This window comes from Halichoerus grypus, chromosome 6, assembly GCF_964656455.1.
Source record: "Halichoerus grypus chromosome 6, mHalGry1.hap1.1, whole genome shotgun sequence".
Taxonomy (NCBI): Eukaryota; Metazoa; Chordata; class Mammalia; order Carnivora; family Phocidae; genus Halichoerus; species Halichoerus grypus.
The window spans coordinates 73944219-73968222 of record NC_135717.1 but is presented as its reverse complement, the minus strand read 5'-3'; the positions used below and the strand labels follow the sequence as shown (position 1 = coordinate 73968222).

Sequence of the window (24004 nt, the reverse complement as noted above, 5' to 3'; positions counted from 1 at the left end):
GAGTGTTTTAGTTCTGAAGGAGGTCTGGGTGGCACATCACTACACCACTACAATATATTTGGATACTAACAGGTATAAGCATTTATGGGGTAGGTAGATTTGAGTTGCATATAAATATATGTATTAGGGATTTATTTGTAATAGATTGCTTGAAGAAGATGATTTAACTTTGTAATTTTAAATACATTATTTCAAAAAATATAACATGTTAAATCATACTATATAAAATTAAACTCTTAAGTTTTTATCCATAGTTTTGATACACATTATACATGATAATGTCATTTCTATTATGGGTAAATTAACATACCACACTGTTTAATATTATGGTGCATATACAGCAGAAAAAACTTTATACTTGTTTATTAGTTAATTTCTTTCAAGTTTGAACTCCTGATATCCTGGTTTGTCTGTTTATTTGTTTGAAGGATTTGTTAAATGAGATATTTCATTCAGGGTAAATTAATAATAGTTACTATGAAGCCTTATACTACATTGGAAATTTTGTATAATTTTGGTGAGTATTCACTGATGTTCATCTACCTTGAGAAAACAAAAGTACAATTAAATTAAGCTCTAGATGTAGACAGTTTTCAGTTTTGTTGGGTTATCCTGAACACATTCATTTATTTAATAAATCTTTTCCTTAAATATACTATGGGCAGAGGTAGTAAATATATAATAAAGAACTAAGTTTAGAGAGATTGAGTTTGACAAATAAAGCAACAATTTAAAAAAGGTAGATTACTACCATGGCAATGAGTCTGTAGAAACACAGAAAGAAAGCATCAAAATCAATCAACCTGGCTGAATGAAAACTTCCCAAGGCGTTAACATCTTAATTGAATCTGAAAAGAGAGTAGGAGCCAGCTAGGCAAAGAGGGGATGTAGAGGTGCCTGGGTGGCACTGTTGGTTGAGTGCCTGACCCTTGGTTTCAGTGGGGAGTCATGATCTCAAGCCTCACGTCAGGGTCCACACTCAGCACAGAGTCTTCTTGAGACTCTCTCTCCCTCTCCCTCTGCCCCTCCCCCTCTGTACTCTCTTTCTCTCTCAAATAAATAAATCTTGAAAGAGAGAGAGAGAGGAAAGAAAGAGAAAGAAAGAAAGAAGAAAGAAAGAAAGAAAGAGAAAGAAAGAAAGAAAGAAAGAAAGAAAGAAAGAAAGAAAGAAAGAAAGAAAAAGAAAGAAGAGAAAGAAAGAGAAAGAAAGAAGAAAGAAAGAAAAGAGAAAAAGAAGAAAGAAAAAGAAAGAAGAGAAAGAGAAAGAAAGAAGAAAGAAAGAAGAAAGAGAAAGAAAGAAAAGAAAGAAAAAGAAGAAAGAAAGAAAAAGAAAAAGAAAGAAGAGAAAGAAAGAAGAGAAAGAAAGAAAGAAAGAAAGAAAGAAAGAAAGAAAGAAAGAAAGAAAGAAAGAAAGAAAGAAAGAAAAAGAAAGGTGGATGGAGGCAGAGGGAAGACCTTATGGAGATAATAGGATTTATTATGCATCAGACACCCACCCAAGTACTTTATATGTATTATATTACAATCATCAAAGCAACTCTATTGATCATATCCTATGATTGCTCTTCCTTTATAGATGAGGTTTCTGAGATTTAAATAAGGAAGGAAGAAGTCCAAACACCCACACAAGTAAGTACCAGAGCTCAGGTTTGCACCTATAGGGAAGTAGAGAGGTATGAAACAACATTGTATTAAGAGAGAATGTGAGGGGAACCTGGGTGTCACAGTCGGTTAAGTGTCTGACTCTTGGTTTTGGCTCATAATGTGAACTCATGGTGGTGAGACTGAGGCCTGCATCCAGCTCCATGCTTAGCTCAAAGTCTGCCTTAGATTTTTTTCTCTCTCTCCCTCTGCCCCTCCCACTTATGCTCTCTCTCTCTCTGAAATAAATAAATCTTTAAAAAGGAGAGAGAAGAATGTGAGTTCAGGAAAAGAAATTTAAGAGGTAGTCTGAAGCCAAATCATGGAGTCTCTATGTTGAGTTAATGAGTTTGAACTTCATCAGGATAGATGAGTGATAAAATTATATTTGCATGCTAGAAAGATTACTTTGATAGAACTATGAAGAATACATTGAGGTAGTCAGGAAGGGACTGAAGAATTGTAAGCTGTAAGCAATGAGTGCTGGAAATAAAGCAGTGACAGAATTAAGGAAAGAGGAGGCAGATTTTTTAAATTAATGAAGTTTTGAAAATAACAGCACTTGGTTTCCAGTTAGCAAAAGAGTGCAAGTTAAAGAACACAATCTACTAGACTCCAGATTTCTGGCTTGGGAAATTTGATGGATTAATGGATTCACTAGGTAATCTAAACACCAAAAGTGTTTGCAAGGAAAATGACTCTTAAATTTTTAAAATATCATATCTTAAAATGACAGTATTTTTCCTAGAATATCAATGTTACTATTTCTTAAGATCTTTTGACATGATTTCAATTTGAGCCCAAGGTTTCTGCTTCCATTGCTCCATTTCTTTCCATGTTTCAATATGCTGTAGACCTTACTTTCTTGTTTTCTTCCAATTTTCCCCCTTTTCTATGATACTTCAGGAGTTGGGAGAAACTTTTTGACAAATCATATCTCCTTGGGTATTAGTTATCTATTACAGTGAGACAAATTATGCTGCAACCCAAAGCTTACATAACAATGGATATTTATTATGTTATATAGCTTCTGTGAGTTATGAATTTGGGAGCAGCTTAGCTAAGTGGCCTGGCTTGGCATTTCTCATAAGGTTGCTTTCAAAATGTTTGCCAGAGCTGCAGTCATCAGAGGACTAATCAGGGCTGGAGGGTCTACTTCCAAGATGGCTCATTCACATGGCTATTGGCAGGAGGTCTCAGTTCCTTGCCACGTGAATCTCTCCATAGGGCTTCTTGACATGTTGTCCTTGTTACATGGGCAGTTGGCTTCCCCCAGAGCAAGAGAATGAACATGGAGGAAGCTATAATGCCTTTTATAACCCAATCTTGGAAGTCACATACAATTAATTCTACCACACTCTACTCTTTAGAAGCGAATCACTACATCCAGTCCACAATCAAGGGGAAGGGAGATAATGTACTTTCGTTAATAATAATGTATCAATATTGGCTCAGAGATAATAGCAAATGGCCCAACACCAGTGCAAGATGTTAAATATGGGGGAACTTGGACAAAGGGGAGAGGTGATGGGGAAAGTCACTGTACTTTTTGCTCAATTTCTTGTAAACCTAATACTATCTTAAAGTAAAGTCTAATAATTTTTAAAAAGAAAATTAGAGACATTGGATGAAATGGACAATTCAGTTTTGTATAGCAAGTGAACAAATATCAAATATAGGGGAAGGAAAGAAGGAAAAAAGAAAAGGAGGGGATGGATTATGGTTACCTTTTTAAAATTGTAAAAATATGTTTCTCTTGACTAATTGGTGCACCATCAACACTAAACTGTGATAATTATATATCTATTTATATATTTGACCAAAATTTAATTTTATAAGACACTCTGAGGTCTAAAGGAGATTCTAAGTACACCAGAGGATATTTTCATGATTCACTGCCTTGAGTAGCTTTCTATCTCCCAACACTTCATAATAAAAGAGAATCATACAACTTGGTAGTTAACAAGGCTCTGGATTCAGGCTAAACGAATTTAAACCTGGTTCATCACTTAATTAACTGTGCGGTGTCAGGTAATTAGTCCTAGGCACATAATAAGCTTTTAGTGATAACTAGTACAAGAGTTTTGCCTTTAAATCCTCAATATTAACTAGATTTAATAAAAGGATCTAGTTTAAATTTCTTAGCTATATCTTTCCTAGGATATTTCTAACAGAATTCTTTTCATCAATATTGTTCCCATTTAGAAAACCCCTCTATACTTCACATTGAAACCTTCCATTTCATATTTCTCAGGTTCTCTATAAAAGTAGTTTAGTTTTTAATCTCTATTATCTTACTTCCTTACAAAACAGAAATTTTTTCCTTAGTTTGGCCAACACAGGGACAAGTTCAGTGCAGCAGGATCCGCATAAGCAAAGCCATTGAACCCAAACCCATAAACGTTGCACCATGAAGCTACCTAAATGGTAACCTCAGCAAAACCATCCCCCAGAGAGGCTGTGGAAAATTAAATTAAGATAGTATTTTGGGGAATACTAATTTCAGAACACTGATACCTGCAATCACATACATTACATGCAAAGCTTCCCTTCTCTGATGAAGTACTGAGCTCACCCCCCTGAGAAGCTTGGCTATGAGAAGCAACACACATTCCCAACATGAGGTCTTTCTATTTCAATTTTCCAGTTGTAGCCACCTTGAATCCACAAATTTCAGTGATGGTTATTAATAGATAAATGACATTAGTTGTATGCTTTCTGTTTTCCACTGTCACAGACACATGATTTCCCCCTTTTCCATGACCAACCTTTCTTTCATTAACTTATCTAATGTATCTTTGAGAAAGCTTAAATGATTGAGCCAAAAAGGGAGGAAATACGTTTCTGTCTGGTGACACTTAAGATTCTAGGTCTAAAGACAAGGATTTATTTTATTATTTTATTTTATTTTATTTTATTTTATTTTATATACAAGGTACTGAAAACCCAGGAGCTATTAATTGATAATGTCTCTGTCACACATAAACCTAATTTACTTCTATTAACTAGTTTCACTAATAACATAAATCACAGACCGTTTATTCCTTCATCTGAAATATGATTGATTAGATTTCCATCTCTGCATGACATTTTTAATACCAGATATGCATCTTACTTTTCTGGAGCACTCAAAATAGCTTAATAATTCTCTGCAAACTGCGTTGCCAAAGCTACACTGGAATTTTGATGTTTCCATTAATAAAAGATACACGCCTGCAGGAGGTACAGATTTATGATCTCAGGATCCAGAGTTTAGGGGCAAAGGGAAAATGGCTTGCATCTGTACAATGATTAAATGTATGTTCAGAAAGAGGAACTCGAAAGTGTCTATACAGATCTAACAAGACCTATTTGGACCTGGGGCTTGCCCCTGCAGGGTGTTTTTTGATAGCTTTATCTATGTCAGACACTGAGGCTCTATCCGTTCTCACTTGTCAATATGCCATGGTAGCTTCAGAGCTGGAAACAGGGAGATGGTGAGCTACATGAAGAGAAACCTGAATGTCAGGGAGCCATTACACCAAATCCATACATAGCCTAACCAGAATGCAATGTCAGGGAAAACAAAAAACCAAACCAAAACAAAAAGCACACACATAAATCAAATGTCAGGAAAAAGAAGACAAATCAAATGTCAGAAAAAAAATTTTAAATGATACCAATCAAGCCTAAAAATAGACTCTATACTAGTAAGGAACCGAAACTTCTCAAAGAAAAATAGAAATAAACATGCTTAATAATCAAATATGAGTCCTGTGCATTTGCCTCCTGGGTAGGGTAAGAGACAGAACACCATGAAAACATAGACCTGAATATGAATAGAATCTGGAGATACTGTATCTCCATGAAGGTTTATTGTGCTTTTGAGAGTCATTGAACAAAAACCTGTCAATTCATACAATTTAGTCTTTGTTTTAATCAATACAATTTTTATTGTGCCTTTTCTGTACATAAGGCACTATACTAGATATAAAAGAAAAACAATCAGTTGAGTACTGAGCTTCTTTTTTTGTGAATTAAAGTGGCTTTACCTTTGTTCTTATAAAAACAAATACTAATTATAAATATCTAGAAAAAATATGCCCCAAAACCATATTTAATATCTAGAAATAACCACTATCGACATTGTGGGATATATTATTCTAGCCTATCAAATTATATATATATACACACATACATATATATATATGTGTGTATATATATGAAAACATTATATATGTCTCTACATAAACATATATAGTATATGTAATATACTTATAATTTATATGTAATATTTATACACAACACACACATCGACGCATGCACACACACAAACATAGAACATGAGTTTGATAGGGCTACCCTAACAAAATATCATAACTGGGTGACTTAAACAATGGAAATTTATTTTCTCTAAGTTCTGGAGACTTGAAGTCCAAGAGTAAGGTGTAGGCCGGTCTGTGTTTTTCTGAGGTCCCTCCTTTGGCTTGCAAATGCCTGCCTTCTCATTGTGTCCTCACGTGTCCTCTTCTGTGTATGTCTGCACCCTTGTGTTGCTTTGTCTGTTCAAATTCCCTCTTCTTATAAGAATATCAGTCAGATTGGATCACCCTAATAGCCTCATTTTAATGTAATAATCTCTTTTAAGGTTCTATCCCCAAATACATTCACATTCTGAGGTTCTGCAGGTTAGAACTTCAAAATATGAATTTTGAGGGGATAGAGTTCAGCCTATAACATACATACATATATATATATATATATATATATACCTACAGAGAGAGAGAGGGAGATTTCTATTTTCATATAAAAATGAGACCACATTAGGCACCCTAATTTGTAATGTGCTTGTTCCTCTCTTTACATTGATATATTTTTATCATATTCAATTAGTATGACTATGTAATAGATCATTGTATAACTTTAAGGTAATTTATTTACTAAGTTGCTATTATTCAACACTTAGATTATTTATGATTACTTAATATATATATAAATTATCTATCTAAACTCTATAATAAACCTACTATCATTTGGAATTTTGAGGGTATTATTCCTTAGAAGAAATGACTAAAAATGGAATTGCTGGATTAAAGGGTATGCACATGATACTTTTTTTAAATAGCTCTTTAGAAAGTTTTTATTAACTGACAAAAGAAGTTTGGTTACTTTCCAACACCCTGATTATACTATTAGTATTTATTTTAGTCTTTGAAAATATGATAGATGGAAAATACTATTTTGGTTTTGTTTTATTTGCATTTCTTTGCTTGCTATTGAATCCAAACATCTTTTTATCATTTATTGTCCATTTTAATTTATTAATTTTAATTCCATGCTATGTCTTTTGCTCGATATTCCATTAAGATGTTCTTTTTTTACTTATCAACTTGAAAAAAATGTTTACATATCAGAATTGGTCATTTGCGTATAGACACCAGAATTTCTTTTCAGATTTGTGGTTTGCTTTCTAGTACCATTTATAGTGGTTTTCTGCCATTCTGAAATTTTTGTTTTATCTCCTTCTGTTTTTATTTAAGGCTTTTGTTGTTATGGTTTTTGCCAATTTATGAACATTTCCCTTTGGTTTTACAGTTGGCCATGATCCCACAGGATAATTGTTCATATATTCACCAATTTGCATCAAGTATTTTATGGATTTTTTGGCAGTTTTTAATTTAGTTACAGTTGAAGTATGCCAAAACAATGAAATATTGCCCATAAAATATGGTTAGCTTGTTTTGTAATACCATTAAATAAATAGTTCACTTTTACTTAATGGTTTGATGGGCTATAATATTATGGCTTAAAATATAGTATTTTAATACCATAATACTTATGGCTTGATGGGTCATATACTATATTTTTATCTATACTTGTTTTAATTTAAGATTATGGTCTGGTTCTAGTCTAATATAATTTTTTAAGATTTATTTATTTATTTTAGAGAGAGAGAGAAAGAGAGAGAGAGCATACACATGAGGAGGGTTGGGACAGAGGGGGAGAATCTTCAAGCAGACTCCTCATTAAGTGCAGAGCCCAATGTGGGGCTTGATCTCAAGACCTGGGAAATCATGACCTAAGCTCAAACCAAGAGTCAAACATTCAACTGACTCAAACACCCAGGTGCTCATAGTCTAATCTACTTCTAGAAAAATGCTATTTATTTGTTATACCTTCATAATATGTTTTAATATGTGATAGGACAAATTATTATGTTTTTTCAAAAATTTCCTAACCATATTCTTTCATATTTATTCTTGAAGATTAAGTATGATTTTATCAAAAATTGAACTATACCAGGAGTTTTGTATTAGAATTACATCTATAGATTAATTTTTAAAGATTTATACGTTTAAATTATTTATTCATACCATACAGGAAAATAGCATGTCACTTCTTTTATTCAGCTCTTAATCTATGACATTCAGTGTAGTTTCATAATTACATATGTCTTATATGTCTTTTATTAAGTTTATTCTTAAATAATTTAAAGATTATTTGCTATTGCAAATATAATGTTTATTTTTCTATTGTATTTTCTAACTGGTATACAGGAAAGCTATTATGTTTTGGTATATTTACTAAATAAGTGGCCACCTATTTAAATTTTTATTAGTTCAAATGATTTTGCAATTTATTATCTTATGTTTTCTATAATCCAAAAAAAAAAAAAAGTAACTAATGGCAGGTTCATTCCAATGTGAATGGATTCTTATTTCTTTTTATTCTCTTTTTATACTTGTTAGGACTTTCAAAACATTGTTCATTGTAGAAGTGAAAGCAGGCATTGGTATTTTGTTCTTGTTATTAACAGAACATCCTGGAGTGTACCCTCCATTCAGCATATTGCTCTTGGTTCAGATAAAACATCTTATTACATAACTATATCCAGTTACCATGGATTTGGTCTTTTAAAAAATTTCATAAGAATGGATGCTGAATGGATGTCATGGTGGATTTGCTGAAGAAGACCACTGGCCTTGTGGGATTGGCTATATGTGAAAGTCCACACGAGAGGCTAAGAATATTGTACACAAAGATTCTTGATATTCTTGAGCAAATTCCTAAAAATGCAGTATATAGAAAGTATACAGAACAGATTAGAAATGAGAAGCTAAGTATAGTTAAAGCAGAACCAGATATTAAGAAATTAGAAGACCAAGTTCAGGGTGGCTACCTAGAAGAGGTGCTTCTTCAGGCTGAAATGAACTAGGTCTGGCAAGAAAAATGATACCGTGGAAACCGTGGAAGCCTTTAGCAGAAGAACCTCCTGCCAACCAATGGAAATGGCCAATATAATTATCATTAAATGTCTAGTGTGTTGATGGGAAACTAATGTATTTAAATGGTTGCTGAATTATAACTAACGTTTGTTTTTTAATTAGTTACACAGCCATGTATTTTTCTCACTAATATGAGGAATCACATTACTATATTTGCCAGTGTTTAACAAACCTCACATTCTTGGGCTAAGTAAAATCTATTATGTATAATCTTCTTTTCTTTTTTCTCCTGTTATTTTTAATTAATGTAATATTTGATACATGTAAAAGAACTTAAGCAATATATGTGTAAATTGAACATGCTAATGATTTTTTTAGAAATGTTTTATCTATATTCATCTGTATTCATATGGGAATATATAGTGTTCTTTTCTATGCTATCTTAGTGATGTTTAGAAGTATCAAGCCTCAGGAAATTGAAAAGCTTTCAATATTATCCTAATATCATAGAATTTATCTGTTCCTTGAATGCTTGACAGAGCTCATTTTTAAAACCAAAGGTTTGGGAATAAATTCTTTTGTGACTTGTCTCATTCTTTATATTTTTTATTCTACTGAGGAGTGCTTTACTTTGTTATTTGTTTTGTTTGGAGGTTTCCTTTTTAACTCCTATTGCTTCACGTTTAGTGATTTATATTTCATACATACCACACACACACATACACACACACACACACACACACACAAATACATTAGCCCAAAATTTAAATTAATGTTTGCTTTTTATTAATGTTGCCTATGTAGTCTAATTCCTAATGTCAGAACATGAATTTTCATTTGGCTTTCTTGTTAGATTTTCTAGCTCTGGAGTTCAGCTATCAATTCTATTAAAGTCCCCTTTTTAACTTACTAATTTTTCTGTATTTATTGTTTTAATCCTTTTTAAGTTAACAAATTATTCTCTCTTGGTTCTGGAGTTCATTCTTAATAGTGAGACCCTTTATTCAAGCAAATTGTTACCAAAAACTTCAATTCAAGAGAAAAAAAAGGCAGGGATGTGCTGGTATAAACAAAATGGAGACCTAGAATCACACAGACAATAGAGACTGATAACAAAGTAACGATTATAGTATACTGTTTTCATTGCTATGAATTTTTAAATGGCATGAATTGTTGATTTTTGTTCTCTCATTAAACGAATAAATATGCATCTAAAGAGTGTTTAAAAAATTATTTTCCAAAGGAAAATCTTCAGTTGTGAATTTACGGCTCTGTGGCAATGGGCGCAGACTGCAATTATGATTAGGTTTGTCTGTGTGAGGTTGCTTTGTGGCTTGTGAAAATAGTAGTTTTGTATGTTTCAAACTATGCATTGGGGAATGTATTCATGTTTTCCTTATTACCAATTTTTGTAAATATATCTAAATATTTAAAAATAATGTGTTTTCTTTGTGAAATAGATTATCTGTATGTTTATTAAATTAATTTAATTAACTATATTATTCAGATCCTGTACTACAGTGGTTTTTCAACTTCTGGCTACAAACTCCTGCTTATATCAAATTATACAGTGTCTATAATTTAAAAAAATTATATTTACCATCAATTTTATTTTACTAATAATCCAATTTATTTTGAAATTTCAAATAACATATAAAGATGGTATGAGATTTTTACATTTATCAAAAGGGGACAGTGATTTTTAAAACCATTAGAATCACTACTTAATAATCATTTTTGGCTACTTAATTGGTAAAGTATAAGACAAATAAATTATACCTTCTTACTTTGAGATCTTATAGTTTCTCCTTATATTTATATAACTTATTCCTTTCAATATGGTATAATACTTTAGGTTCATAGTGGTACATTTCTTTTCTTTTTATTTTTAAAGATTTTATTTATTTATTTGACAGAGAGAGACACAGCGAGAGAGGGAACACAAGCAGGGGGAGTGGGAGAGGGAGAAGCAGGCTTCCCGCGGAGCAGGGAGCCCAATGCGGGGCTCGATCCCAGGACCCTGGGATCATGACCTGAGCTGAAGGCAGATGCTTAATGACTGAGCCACCCAGGCGCCCCCATAGTGGTACATTTCTGCTCATTTTCATTCTAAATCATATTTTCTATCTCAAAATAACATTTTTTTCTCATATTTAATATGTGTCTACTTTGAATTCTTCTTTGTTTGTTGTTGATATTGTCACCTGCTTTCTGGTGGTTCTCATTTGCATTGTATAGCATGATCTATCCTACATTTTCAACATTGTTCTTTCACTTTTGTTTGAAGAGTGATGTCTTAGAGACAGAATATATATGAACTTTCTTTCTATTAATATAAAGGCCTAATTTTTCAATAGAGTAATTTTTACCTACATTTATTTTAATAATTGTGCTTTTTATTTCAGTCTTCTCATGTTTTTCTTTATTAAAATGTTTCGTTTACTTTTTTGTATTTTTCCATATTAATTCATTAGATCATGCAAAATATTTATTAAGCACCCATGTGCCAATCACCATTGCCCAATTTGTTCTTCCCTTTATGATAACTGTTAACAGTGATAGCCAACATTTATTAAAGGGTTTCCATAAAATAGGTACAAGTCTCCAAATTTCAACATATATTAACAGATTTAATGCAACATTAAATTGGTACCATTAATATACCCATTTTGAAGAGGCAAAAAGTGATGAAAAAATATTCACAGACCACTCAAGTTGAGTAGTTCAAGTGGTGGATTCGGGAAATGGAACTGGATAGTCTGACTCCAGAGGTCTCTGATTTGGAAGTTCTATTTTCTATTTTTATTCCACTGGCTATTTCATCTTTCAGCATATTTGCACTTATATTTAGCAACATGAAAATGGAAGCAAAATTTGTGTTTATTCTCTTAAAATTTCCATCACTATCTTTTTTCCTAAAAGTCTGGGTCCAGCTCACCCTGTAGACTCTAAACTCCATGCTGTCTTTTCCACCACACACCTGGCACACAATAAATAATTGTGAATGTTGCATAGAGGTATAGCCATCAGATCTACCTATTTGGTTTACCTATTTGGTTTTGTGAGATCTCCAACTTGTTCTTCATTGCTTCTGTTGAGTTACTTAGTTTCTTAAATGTTCCTCATCTCCTATTACTTTACATATTTTCAGGTCACTCGATTTTGATACAGTTAAAACTGTCACTTGAATCTCAATACCTTTTCCATTCCCTGTAGTAAGTAACTATGTTTCTGATTTGTTTGAATGGTTCTTCTTTTTAGACTATATCCCTTATATAGGGATCTGAGAATAGAATATCTCATGAATTCACTTTACAAGATTTGGGCAAATATTTGAAATTTTTTGTTATTCAAAAAGAAACAGTACTGCATGAATTATAGCTAGAAAATCTAGACAAACTATTTTTTAACCAATGGCTCTCACTAAAATATGTGTAATTTCATTAAAGGAATGTTACATAGTTTTGTTTAACAAAACCACTAAATGTATCAATGATGCTTTAAAATATTTAACCCTTAAGTATTTACTATCCCACAGCTTTAGATAATCCAATTTTATATAGAAGAACACAGAAAAGGGTACCAAATAATTAATCACTTGAAGTGCAAGAATTGCGTCTCCAGTCGGCAGTCACACACCATCACAATCCACCTCAGTACACTTAAACTGGGTCACGATCTCCTCACCTCACTGATATACTTAGTGTAACCATTGTACACTCATGACAATATTCCGTTCTGCTGATTTTCTCCCAACCTATGAAAAGTACATTAGTGGCCCTTTTTCTCCTTCTCAATGACATGTCATTTATATCATTTGCTAAGTGTTTCATATGGGTTTTAGGAACTCCATAGCCAGAATATTTTTGTTAACTAGACAAAGAACATGGCTCTTTTCAAATTGCAGGTTAAGTATCCTGTTTGGGGTTGGTACAGAAAGAACAGGCAGAGAAATGCCCTCTTGGCTGGAAGAAGGGAAAAGAACTGAGTACACATTATAAAAGCAATTATTCCCTTTGCTGTAGAGTGTACAGAGAGAAAAGTAAGAAGGCCAAAGAATTACAAAAAAGGAATTTGCTGCTTCAGTGACCCTGTTAGATACCTGTTAAGACCTTTTGCTTCCTCTACCGTTACTAACTAAATCTCAGCAAAAAAGAGAAATCTAAAGAAATGGTGGGAATTATGTTAGAACTGGGCATTTTCTTCTTCAGTGTCACTGTAGCTGCTATTCCCTGGCAACATAATTGTAACTAATTAGAATCTAGTTAGATACAGAGACAGCATTAAAACCCTTTGCTTCTTTTTTCTCCCTTGATGGTCACAGTTTGTGCTTCTATCTGTTCAGGGCAGAGAAGTTTCAGTTTCACAATCACTTTTCAAGTTTAGTTTTATCTGTTTATTTTTTCTTCCAAATAATTTGCACAAATTTTGACATTTCGCTGTGGACTATGTGAACCACTTTCAACACTCACTGCCAGGTTAACCACTGAGTCCACTCAAGGCCAGATAAAGCACATCTATTACCCCAGTAGCTCTAATTGCAGGATAGCCAGAGGGTATCCATTTGGTCTATAATTAGGTCATTTCTCTCTCATCCCCTGCAAGTGTATATAATTATAAATTAATTTAAAATCCACTGTGAGAAAAGAAATTCTCTGTAATATAAAGGAAAGACAAAAGCTGCAGGAAGTACATCTTTAAAAACATTTTTTGGCATTTCCTTCAAAATTGATCCTTGAACTGGTTTTTCATTCACTATTCATTTTCCTGGCTAGGAGCTTCATCGTTGTACATTTAAATTTTGGGTCAATTTAAAGTTATACTGCAGCCTTAAGGTTTTGATGCTTTCTGCAGAATTTACATTTAGCAGATCAAAACTATTCTTTGGGGAAATCAAACCCATTGAGGGGCCAGCCTCTGAATGACACTTAAAGGCGTGGCTCTGTGCAGGCCCTGACATGAGAACTTGTTATGTTCGACATTTTTCTTTCTCTCTAAGTGCCACACATTGGCCCTTTTAACACTCGCCTTTCTGTTTTCACAATACAAATGTTATGTGTTATCCTAGGTAAGATAAAACATTTTTAAAAAAATGGCTCATACTGTATACTACAGTAGCTGTTCTTTTAATCTGTTTGGCTGAGCTGCTCTTTTACTTATGCTATCCAAAACTGTGGTTAAATGTATTACACCACACATTTTCAGAGAGGTGATGCAGGTAAAAACATGCATGTCTGACAACAAGATAACCTTAACCAAGCTATTGAGGCAATGTTTTGACTTGCTAGACTTCCTGTTTCTGTCAGAAAATCAATCTCTTTTGTGGACTTGGGGAAAATGTGGCAGGTGTTGCCTAGGCCAAGACAGTGTACATAAGACCCAAACTACATATGTGACATTTTTAAATTTCCTAAACACTGAAAAATGAGAGCGAGAGAGAGCTAGCAAGAGAGAAGTGTTCTGCCATCAGAAGAAGAGGTATTATATTCAAGTAATTTCTCTAAGAATATTCTGATGAATCCATTATAATCCTTATAGAATGTGAAAAATTGTTTTTTTTAAATAATTATTTTACTACTTTGCAAAGATCCTTACCTGCTTTTGATATTCCAGTTAGAGGATAATGATGGTAACATTTCACACTTAGACACTGTTCTAAGTTCTTTACATTCAAGTCATCCTATGAGGTGTATACAGACAAGGAAAGTGAGGCAAAGGAGATTAAGAAATATGATCAAGGCCTACCCAGGAGGTCACTGGAATTCAGGCATTCAGGTTTGAGAGGACTGCTCTAGGCACATGATGCTATGTCAAGGTAATAGGAATAAAGCAGGACCAGCCAGATGCCACCACACTCTATTGACCTGGGAACCTGACAGGATAGGAAAGGCTTTGACTGGTACTCTGTAAGTGCTCACCAAATATTTTATGGACTTAATTTAGCAGTAACTTCTTAAATCTAGTGATAGTATATGACCAAGTTTGCCATTCAAAAGTGTATCTCTAGCCACAGAACACCTCAAGATATTTCACACCATCAGGGAATTCCATAGTTAAAAGCTGCAGAATCTACTTCTGATCAACTAAGTCTAGTTTTGTGCTTATTTGGCAACCAAATAAAAAATGGAATGCTACTGAAATCATCCCCATCATCAAAGGCTTTAAACTATCAACAAGATATTCTGTCATAAAAATAAGCAGTAAAGAGGATTTTAGCATAAACAGAGGGGGAAAGTCCATAAAAGATCAAATTCTGAAAAAAAATGCACAACCTTAGATTTTTTATTTTCAGAAAGTCATAATTCTTACTTCTACTGTTTAAGATTTTAAAAACATTTGGATTCAATTAATTAATAACACTGAATTTTATAGTTTATGAGAAGCTAATATGCATAATCTATTTCCATCAAATCACTAACAATCAGGTGTCAGGAAACTTCTGTAAAGGGTCAGATGGCAAATATTTTAGGTTTTGTGGGCTATATGGACTCTGCCACACCTACTCTGTCATTGCAGCACAAAAGCTACCATAGATGGTATGTTAATAAATGAGTGGGGTTGTGTTCCAATAAAACTTTATTTACAAAAACAGTTGGTTGGCCATATTAAGCATGCAGAATATAGTTTGCCAACCCTAGGTTTATACCATAAAAAGATCATGTATATTTTTTACTTCTCTTCTAGTAAATAAGAATATATTTATAAATCAAATTATTTTTCCAACATGATAATAAACTCTAAACAAGACCATTTCTATTAAAAAAAAAACTCCAAGATTTTACTGAGTAATATAATAGTTCTGCAATTTTCCTCTAATTCCTATGTAATCACTGTGGATTATATTCCTCTATTTTAATTAATTGATATTCAGACCCAACCAAAGTTCTAGAAGGCTAAGAGGTGCTCTCTAGTCTTATACGTAGCTGAGAGATCTGAGCCAACACTAGATGATGCTACATTTGACTCCGTAAGCCTTATCATCAGTGTGGTCTGTGGGTCCACTGAACATCAAATGCAAAACAAAATTACCTACAGCCATGTGCATGGCAACCAGCACTTCTGCATCCCTTGCCTCGGTCTGCATCCTTCCTGATGAAAATATACTCATTGTTAGTATCCAAGCCAAGTTCTGGAAGAAACCAAACTAAACAGGTTCGTTTAAGCCAATGTATTTTACTAAATTCTTCCCGGAGAGAGAACAGAGAGGAACGAAGTGGTAAAAGTGTCTGGCATAAGTGAATTTGATTCTTTGTCTCTAATCAGCTTTAGATTTGGGATACCCACTTTTCCTGTCCTCCATAAATGGTTAAGAATTTAATGATTTCTAAATGAATAAATGGGTCAGAGATTTTTGAACAAATTTATTGGACATGGCTGTGTTTTATGTCTAAGATAAATCTTACTTTTTAGTAAATTTTTTCAGACAACTAGAAAGATTTACAAGTGACTATTGAAAAAACCTAATCACAATGAAATACTCTTTTTAGGATCATTGACTGAAGAGCTTCAGTTTTTTTTCTAACTAGATGCATTACGAAAACAATCATTTCTGAATATAAACTATGGCCAATAAATATAAAGAAATTTGTTCTAAAAATGACCGATTGGTCTTAGAACCATGTTTTTTTTTCTTCTTCTTTTCTCCAATACAGATAGAGTGCCATTTTCCTATGGACACCTCAGAGTGTCTATTTATCTCAAATTAAATCACAGAATTCTTGATAGAAAATCACTAGGTTCTGTTAAATTATATAATCAGTACCTTTAGGGCACTAAAAATAATTTTAAAACAAACATAAATTATGATTCCAAAAAGGGTAGGGTTTGGGTCATAACTGGTGACTTGGATGCAAATAGTTTGTAGTTTGTTGCAGTAGTGGTTTGAAGTAGGGATGGGAGTTGTATATTTGTTTTGTTTTGTTTTGTTTTTAGCAGCATCTATAATTCAAGGCTTTGTCTTGAATGAATTAGCTCACTTTTGTAATTTTCTCCTGGTTCTGGTTAACTCCTCATGAGCCCTCAGATTTGGGGCAGTCCTCTTTGGAGTATATCTGCAAAGGCTTAGCTGTTAACATTAAAATCTGCACCTCAGTCCTCCTTGTCTATTTGCCCAGATAGGTCAAAGTCACAGCAGCTCAGGAAAGCCCAAGAGGCTTGGAAACTCTGCAAATATAGCAAGGTGCTCCTTAGTCTGTTGGGAATGAAACAGAAATTTGGCAGGAGGTCAGGAGAATTCATTAGCTAGGCAGTGCAACACAGCCCACTGTGAGGCAGGGAGAGTGGGTTTAGAGCAAAAGGCTAATTACTCCAGTACCCAGCTCAATCTCCTGCTAGATTTACTGCTAATTAATTTTCTCTTCATTCTTACCTATCCAGCCAGTGAATCAGGGCCTATGACTCACTTTCTGCTTTTCCCTCCTCTAACCATCACCAGTTTCTTCTCCATTATCAAATTGCTTTTTGAGTTTCTCTTTTCTGAAGGTTGGTTGCCTGGGCTTGACCATGGGAAGGCCTTTGAACAAAAGGACTCAGGGCAATAAGCTGCAATCAGTTAAAAACAACAAAATGGAGACATAATAATGAATAAAGGGGGTTTTGCTACTTTTTTCTTTTGCTTCCCTCATAAGGAAAGAAAATTATTTTTTCATGTTTCTTATATTTTTCCAATTTTCTGAACAGTTCATGTAGACAAGGCATATTTCTAGGACTAGTGCTGGTCAGGGAAGTAAATGCTTGTTGAATAACCACACAGAGGGCATGGACAGCATCGAATGGAGAAAGAGAAAAAGAAAACAATTTCAAATGCTATTATTTAGATTTTGTAAAGATTTACAAATATGTCTTATTTTAACCAAATATCAACACCCTTAAATAGGTAAGAAAATAATGCAGGCCCAGTTTATATGTACCATTTCATACTTCTAGAGAATCGCTATCTGTGAAAATAACAACTGTGGGGACACCTGGGTGGCTCAGTTGGTTAAGCGTCTGCCTTCAGCTCAGGTCATGACCCCAGAGTCCTGGGATCGAGTCCCGCATCAGACTCCCTGCTCAGCGGGGAGCCTGCTTCTCCCTCTCCCTCTCTCCGCTGCTTGTGTTCCCTCTACCTCTCTGACAAACAAATAAATAAACTCTTAAAAAAAAAAAGAAAAGAACAACTGAGATACAAGTTTGCTATGCCAGAACTACAGCAATGCTCCAATAGCACCAACTAGCAGTTTTCTATAAACCAAAAGGAAGCTTCAGAAAGTATATTTGTTTGATTGTTTCAAAGATATTCTCATAATGTACCTTATGTGTTTTCTGTGGGTTCCTAGATGACATACAACTCTACTATTAGCCTCATTAGGCTGTTAGCTCTACTAGCAGCTACTATTAGCTCTACTAAAAGCTCATTAGACATATGAGCTTTTCAATAGAAATATCATGGTTTTGAATTCAAGCTATATTAAATTTACTTTCCAGAGCAAAAGTCTGTGGATCAACATGTATCAGTAATGATTTTGGGATTAGAAAGTATTGGAAAATGGATCAAGAAATTAATAAAAATAAGGCTACAAAAATATTGTAGAGGAAAACAAGAAGATGTTCTTAAACTCCTAAGTATTAAATACTGCCTTTAGAAACAAGCGCTACAGACTGTTCATGGTGGCCCCTGTATAATGTGGGCAAAACTGTTCAGACAGGATGGCACTCTACAGATCATGGATACTTTTTTTTTATTATGTTATGTTAATCACCATACGTTAATCCCCATCATCATTAGTTTTTGAAAGGTTGTGTTCCATGATTCATTGTTTGCATATAACACCCAGTGCTCCATTCAGTACGTGCCCTCTTTAATACCCATCAACAGGCTAACCCATCCCCCCACCCCCCTCCCCTCTAGAACCCTGTTTGTTTCTCAGAGTCCATAGTCTCTCATCGTTCGTCTCCCCCTCTGATTCCCCCCCTTCATTTTTCCCTTCCTACTATCTTCTTTTTTTTTTCTTAACATATAATGTATTATTTGTTTCAGAGGTGCAGGTCTGTGATTCAACAGTCTTACACAATTCACAGCACTCACCATAGCACATACCCACCCCAATGCCTATCACCCAGCCACCCATCCCTCCCACCCCCTACCACTCCAGCAACCCTCAGTTTGTTTCCTGAGATTAAGAATTCCTCATATCAGTGAGATCATACGATACATGTCTTTGTCTGATTGACTTATTTCACTCAGCATAATACCCTCCAGTTCCATTCACATCGTTGCAAATGGCAAGGTTTCATTCCTATTGATGGCTGCATAATATTCCATTGTATATATATACCACTCCTTCTTTATCCATTCATCTGTTGATGGACATCTTGGCTCTTTCCATAGTTTGGCTATTGTGGACATTACTGCTATAAACATCGGGGTGCACATACCCCTTCAGATCCTTACATTTGTATCTTTGGGGTAAATACCCAGTAGTGCAATTGCTGGGTCATATAGTAGTTCTATTTTCAACTTTTTGAGGAACCTCCATACTGTTTTCCAGAGTGGCTACCCCAGCTGGCATTCCCACCAAAAGTGGGGGGTTCCCCTTACTCCGCATCCCTGCCAACATCTGTCGTTTCCTGACTTGTTAATTTTAGCCATTCTGACTGGTGTGAGCTGATATCTCACTGAGATTTGGATTTGGATTTCCCTGATGCTGAGCGATGTTGAGCACTTTTTCATGTGTCCGTTGGCCAATTGGATGTCTTCTTTGGAAAAATGTCTGTTCATGTCTTCTGCCCATTTCTTGATTGGATTCTTTGTTCTTTGGGGGTTGAGTTTGATAAGTTTTTTATAGATTTTGGATCCTAGCCCTTTATCTGATATGTCATTTGCAAATATCTTCTCCCATTCTGTCGGTTGTCTTTTGGTTTTGTGGACTGTTTCTTTTGCTGTGCAAAAACTTTTTATCTTGATGAAGTCCCAATAGTTCATTTTTGCCCTTGCTTCCCTTGCCTTTGGTGATGTTTCTAGGAAGAAGTTGCTGTGGCTGAGGTCGAAGAGGTGGCAGCCTGTGTTCTCCTTTAGGATTTTGATGGACTCCTGTCTCACATTGAGGTCTTTCATCCATTTGGAGTCTATTTTTGTGTGTGGTGTAAGGAAATGGTCCAGTTTCATTCTTCTGCATGTGGCTGTCCAATTTTCCCAACACCATTTGTTGAAGAGACTGTCTTTTTTCCATTGGACATTCTTTCTTGCTTTGTCGAAGATTAGTTGGCCATAGAGTTGAGGGTCCATTTCTGGGCTCTCTACTCTGTTCCACTGATCTATGTGTCTGTTTTTGTGCCAGTACCATACTGTCTTGATGATGACAGCTTTGTAATAGAGCTGGAAGTCCGGAATTGTGATGCCACCAGCTTTGCTTTTCTTTTTCAACATTCCTCTGGCTATTCGGGGTCTTTTCTGGTTCCATACAAATTTTAGGATTATTTGTTCCATTTCTTTGAAAAAAGTGGATGGTATTTTGATAGGGATTGCATTAAATGTGTAGATAGCTCTAGGTAGCATTGACATCTTCACAATATTTGTTCTTCCAGTCCATGAGCATGGAACATTTTTCCATTTCTTTGTGTCTTCCTCAATTTCTTTCATGAGTATTTTATAGTTTTCTGAGTACAGATCCTTTGCCTCTTTGGTTAGATTTATTCCTAGGTATCTTATGGTTTTCAGTGTAATTGTAAATGGGATTGACTCCTTAATTTGTCTTTCTTTTGTCTTGTTGTTGGTGTATAGGAATGCCACTGATTTCTGTGCATTGATTTTAGATGCTGCCACTTTACTGAATTCCTGTATGAGTTCTAGCAGTTTTGGGGTGGAGTCTTTTGGGTTTTCCACATAAAGTATCATATCATCTGCAAACAGTGAGAGTTTGACTTCTTCTTTGCCGATACGGATGCCTTTATTTCTTTTTGTTGTCTGATTCCTGTGGCTAGGACTTCTAATACTATATTGAATAGCAGTGTTGATAGTGGACATCCCTGCCATGTTCCTGACCTTAGGGGGAAAGCTCTCAGTTTTTCCCCATTGAGAATATTTGCTGTGGGTTTTTCATAGATGGCTTTTATGATATTGAGGTATGTACCCTCTATCCCTATACTCTGAAAATTTTTTTTTTTTTTTTTTTTTTACTCTGAAAATTTTTGACCAAGAAAGGATGCTGTACTTTGTCAAATGCTTTTTCTGCATCTATTCAGAGGATCGTATGGTTCTTGTTCTTTCTCTTACTAATGTATTGTATCACATTGATTGATTTGCGGATGTTGAACCTATCTTGCAGTCCAGGGATAAAACCCACTTAGTCGTGGTGAATAATCCTTTTAATGTACTGTTGGATCCTATTGGCTAGGATTTTGGTGAGAATATTTGCATCCATGTTCATCAAGGATATTGGTCTGTAATTCTCCTTTTTGATGGGGTCTTTGTCTGGTTTTGGGATCAAGGTAATGGTGGCCTCATTAAACGAGTTTGGAAGTTTTCCTTCCATTTCTATTTTTTGGAACAGTTTCAAAGAATAGGTATTAATTCTTCTTGAAATGTTTGGTAGGATTCCCCTGGGAAGCCATCTGGCCCTGGGCTTTTGTTTGTTGGGAGATTTTTGATGACTGCTTCAATTTCCTTAGTGGTTATAGGTCTGTTCAGGTTTTCTCTTTCTTCCTGGTTCAGTTTTGGTAGTTGAGACATCTCTAGGAATGCATCCATTTCTTCCAGATTATCTAATTTGCTGGCATAGAGTTGCTCATAATATGTTCTTATAATTGTTTGTATTTCTTTGGTGTTGGTTGTGATCTCTCCTTTTTCATTCATAATTTTATTTATTTGGGTCATTTCTCTTTTCTTTTTGATAAGTCTGGCCAAGGGTTTATCAATCTTCTTAATTCTTTCAAAGAACCAGCTCCTAGTTTCATTGATCTGTTCTACTGTTCTTTTGGTTGCTATTTCATTGATTTCTGCTCTGATCTTTATTATTTCTCTTCTCCTGCTGGGTTTAGGCTTTATTTGCTGTTCTTTCTCCAGCTCCTTTAGGTGTAGGGTTAGGTTGTGTATTTGAGACCTTTCTTGTTTCTTGGGAAAGGCTTGTATTGCTATATACTTTCCTCTTAGGACTGCCTTTGCTGCATCCAAGGATTTTGAACAGTTGTGTTTTCATTTTCAATTGTTTCCATGAATTTTTTAAATTCTTCTTTAATTTCCTGATTGACCCATTCATTCTTTAGTAGGATGCTCTTTAGCCTCCATGTATTTGAGTTCTGACTTTCCTCTTGTGATTGAGTTCTAGTTTCAAAGCATTGTGGTCTGAAAAGATGCAGGGAATGATCCCAATCTTTTGGTACTGGTTGAGACCTGATTTGTGACCTAGGATGTGATCGATTCTGGAGAATGTTCCACGGGCACTCGAGAAGAATGTGTATTCCGTTGCTTTGGGATGGAATGTTCTGAATATATCTGTGAAGTCCATTTGGTCCAGAGTGTCATTTAAAGTCTTTATTTCCTTGTTGATCTTTTGCTTAGATGATCTGTCCATTTCAGTGAGGTGGGTGTTAAAGTCCCCCACTATTATTGTATTGTTGTCAATGTGTTTCTTTGCTTTTGTTATTAATTGGCTTATATAATTGGCTGCTCCCATGTTAGGGGCATAGATATTTACAATTGTTAGGTATTCTTGTTGGATAGACCCTTTAAGTAGGATATAGTGTCCTTCCTCATCTCTTATTACAGTCTTTGGCTTAAAATCTAATTTGTCTGATATAAGGATTGCCACCCCAGCTTTCTTTTGGTGTCCATTAGCATGGTAAATGGTTTTCCACCCCCTCACTTTCAATCTGGGGGTGTCTTTGGGTCTAAAATGAGTCTCTTGCAGACAGCATATCGATGGGTCTTGTTTTTTTCTATCCAATCTGATAGCCTGTGTCTTTTGATTGGGGCATTTAGCCCATTTACATTCAGGGTAACTATTGAAAGATATGAATTTAGTGCCATTTAGTGCCTGTAAGGTGATTGTTGCTGTACATTGTCTGTGTTCCTTTCTGGTCTCTGTTACTTTTAGGCTCTCTCTTTGCTTAGAGGACCCCTGTCAATATTTCTTGTAGCGTTGGTTTCGTGTTTGTAAATTCCTTTAGTTTTTGTGTTCCTGGAAGCTTTTTATCTCTCCTTCTATTTTCAGTGACAGCCTAGCTGGATATAGTATTCTTGGCTGCATATTTTTCTCATTTAGTGCTCTGAAGATATCATGCCAGTCCTTTCTGGCCGCTAGGTCTCTGTGGATAGGTCTGTTGCCAATCTAATGTTTCTACCATTGTAGGTTACAGATCTCTTCTCCCGAGCTGCTTTCAGGATTTTCTCTTTGTCTCTGAGACTCGTAAGTTTTACTATTAGATGTCGGGGTGTTGACCTATTTTTGTTGATTTTGAGGGGGGTTCCCTGTGCCTCCTGGATTTTGATGCCTGTTTCTTTCCCCAAATTAGGGAAGTTCTCTACTATAATTTGCTCCAATATACCTTCTACCCCTCTCTCTCGTTCTTCTTCTTCTGGGATCCCAATTATTCTAATATTGTTTTGTCTTATGGTATCACTTATCTCTCGAATTCTGCCTTCATGATCCAGTAATTGTTTCTCTCTCTTTTTCTCAGCCTTTCTATTTTCCATCATTTGTTCTTCTATATCACTGATTCACTCTTCTGCCTCATTTATCCTAGCAGTTAGAGCCTCCGTTTTTGATTGCACTTCATTAATAGCCTTTTTGATTTTGACCCTGGTTAGATTTTAGTTCTTTTATTTCTCCAGAGAGTGTTTCTCTAATATATTCCATGCTTTTTTCAAGCCCAGCTAGTATCTTTAAAATTGTCATTCTGAACTCTAGTTCCAACATCTTACTAATGTCTGTATTGATTAAGTCCCTGGCAGTTGGTACTGCCTCTTGTTCTTTTTTTTGAAGTGATTTTTTCCATCTGTCATTTTGTCCAGAGGACAATAGATGAATGAGAGAACAAAATGCTAACAGGGTAACAATGACCCCAGAAAAATATACACTAAACAAATCAGAAGAGACCTGAAACTGGGGGAAAAGAAAGGGAAAGAAAGAAAAAAGAAAAAAAAGAATATGATCAAATATGATCAGTCTGGTGCATAGATC

At 34.8% G+C, this 24004-nt stretch overlaps 1 pseudogene; it reads left to right on the top strand.

The window, feature by feature from the left end:
- The first annotated feature begins 8572 nt into the window (after positions 1-8572).
- On the top strand, positions 8573-8922 carry LOC118530569 (NADH dehydrogenase [ubiquinone] 1 alpha subcomplex subunit 5 pseudogene; annotated as a pseudogene).
- The last annotated feature ends 15082 nt before the right edge of the window (positions 8923-24004 follow it).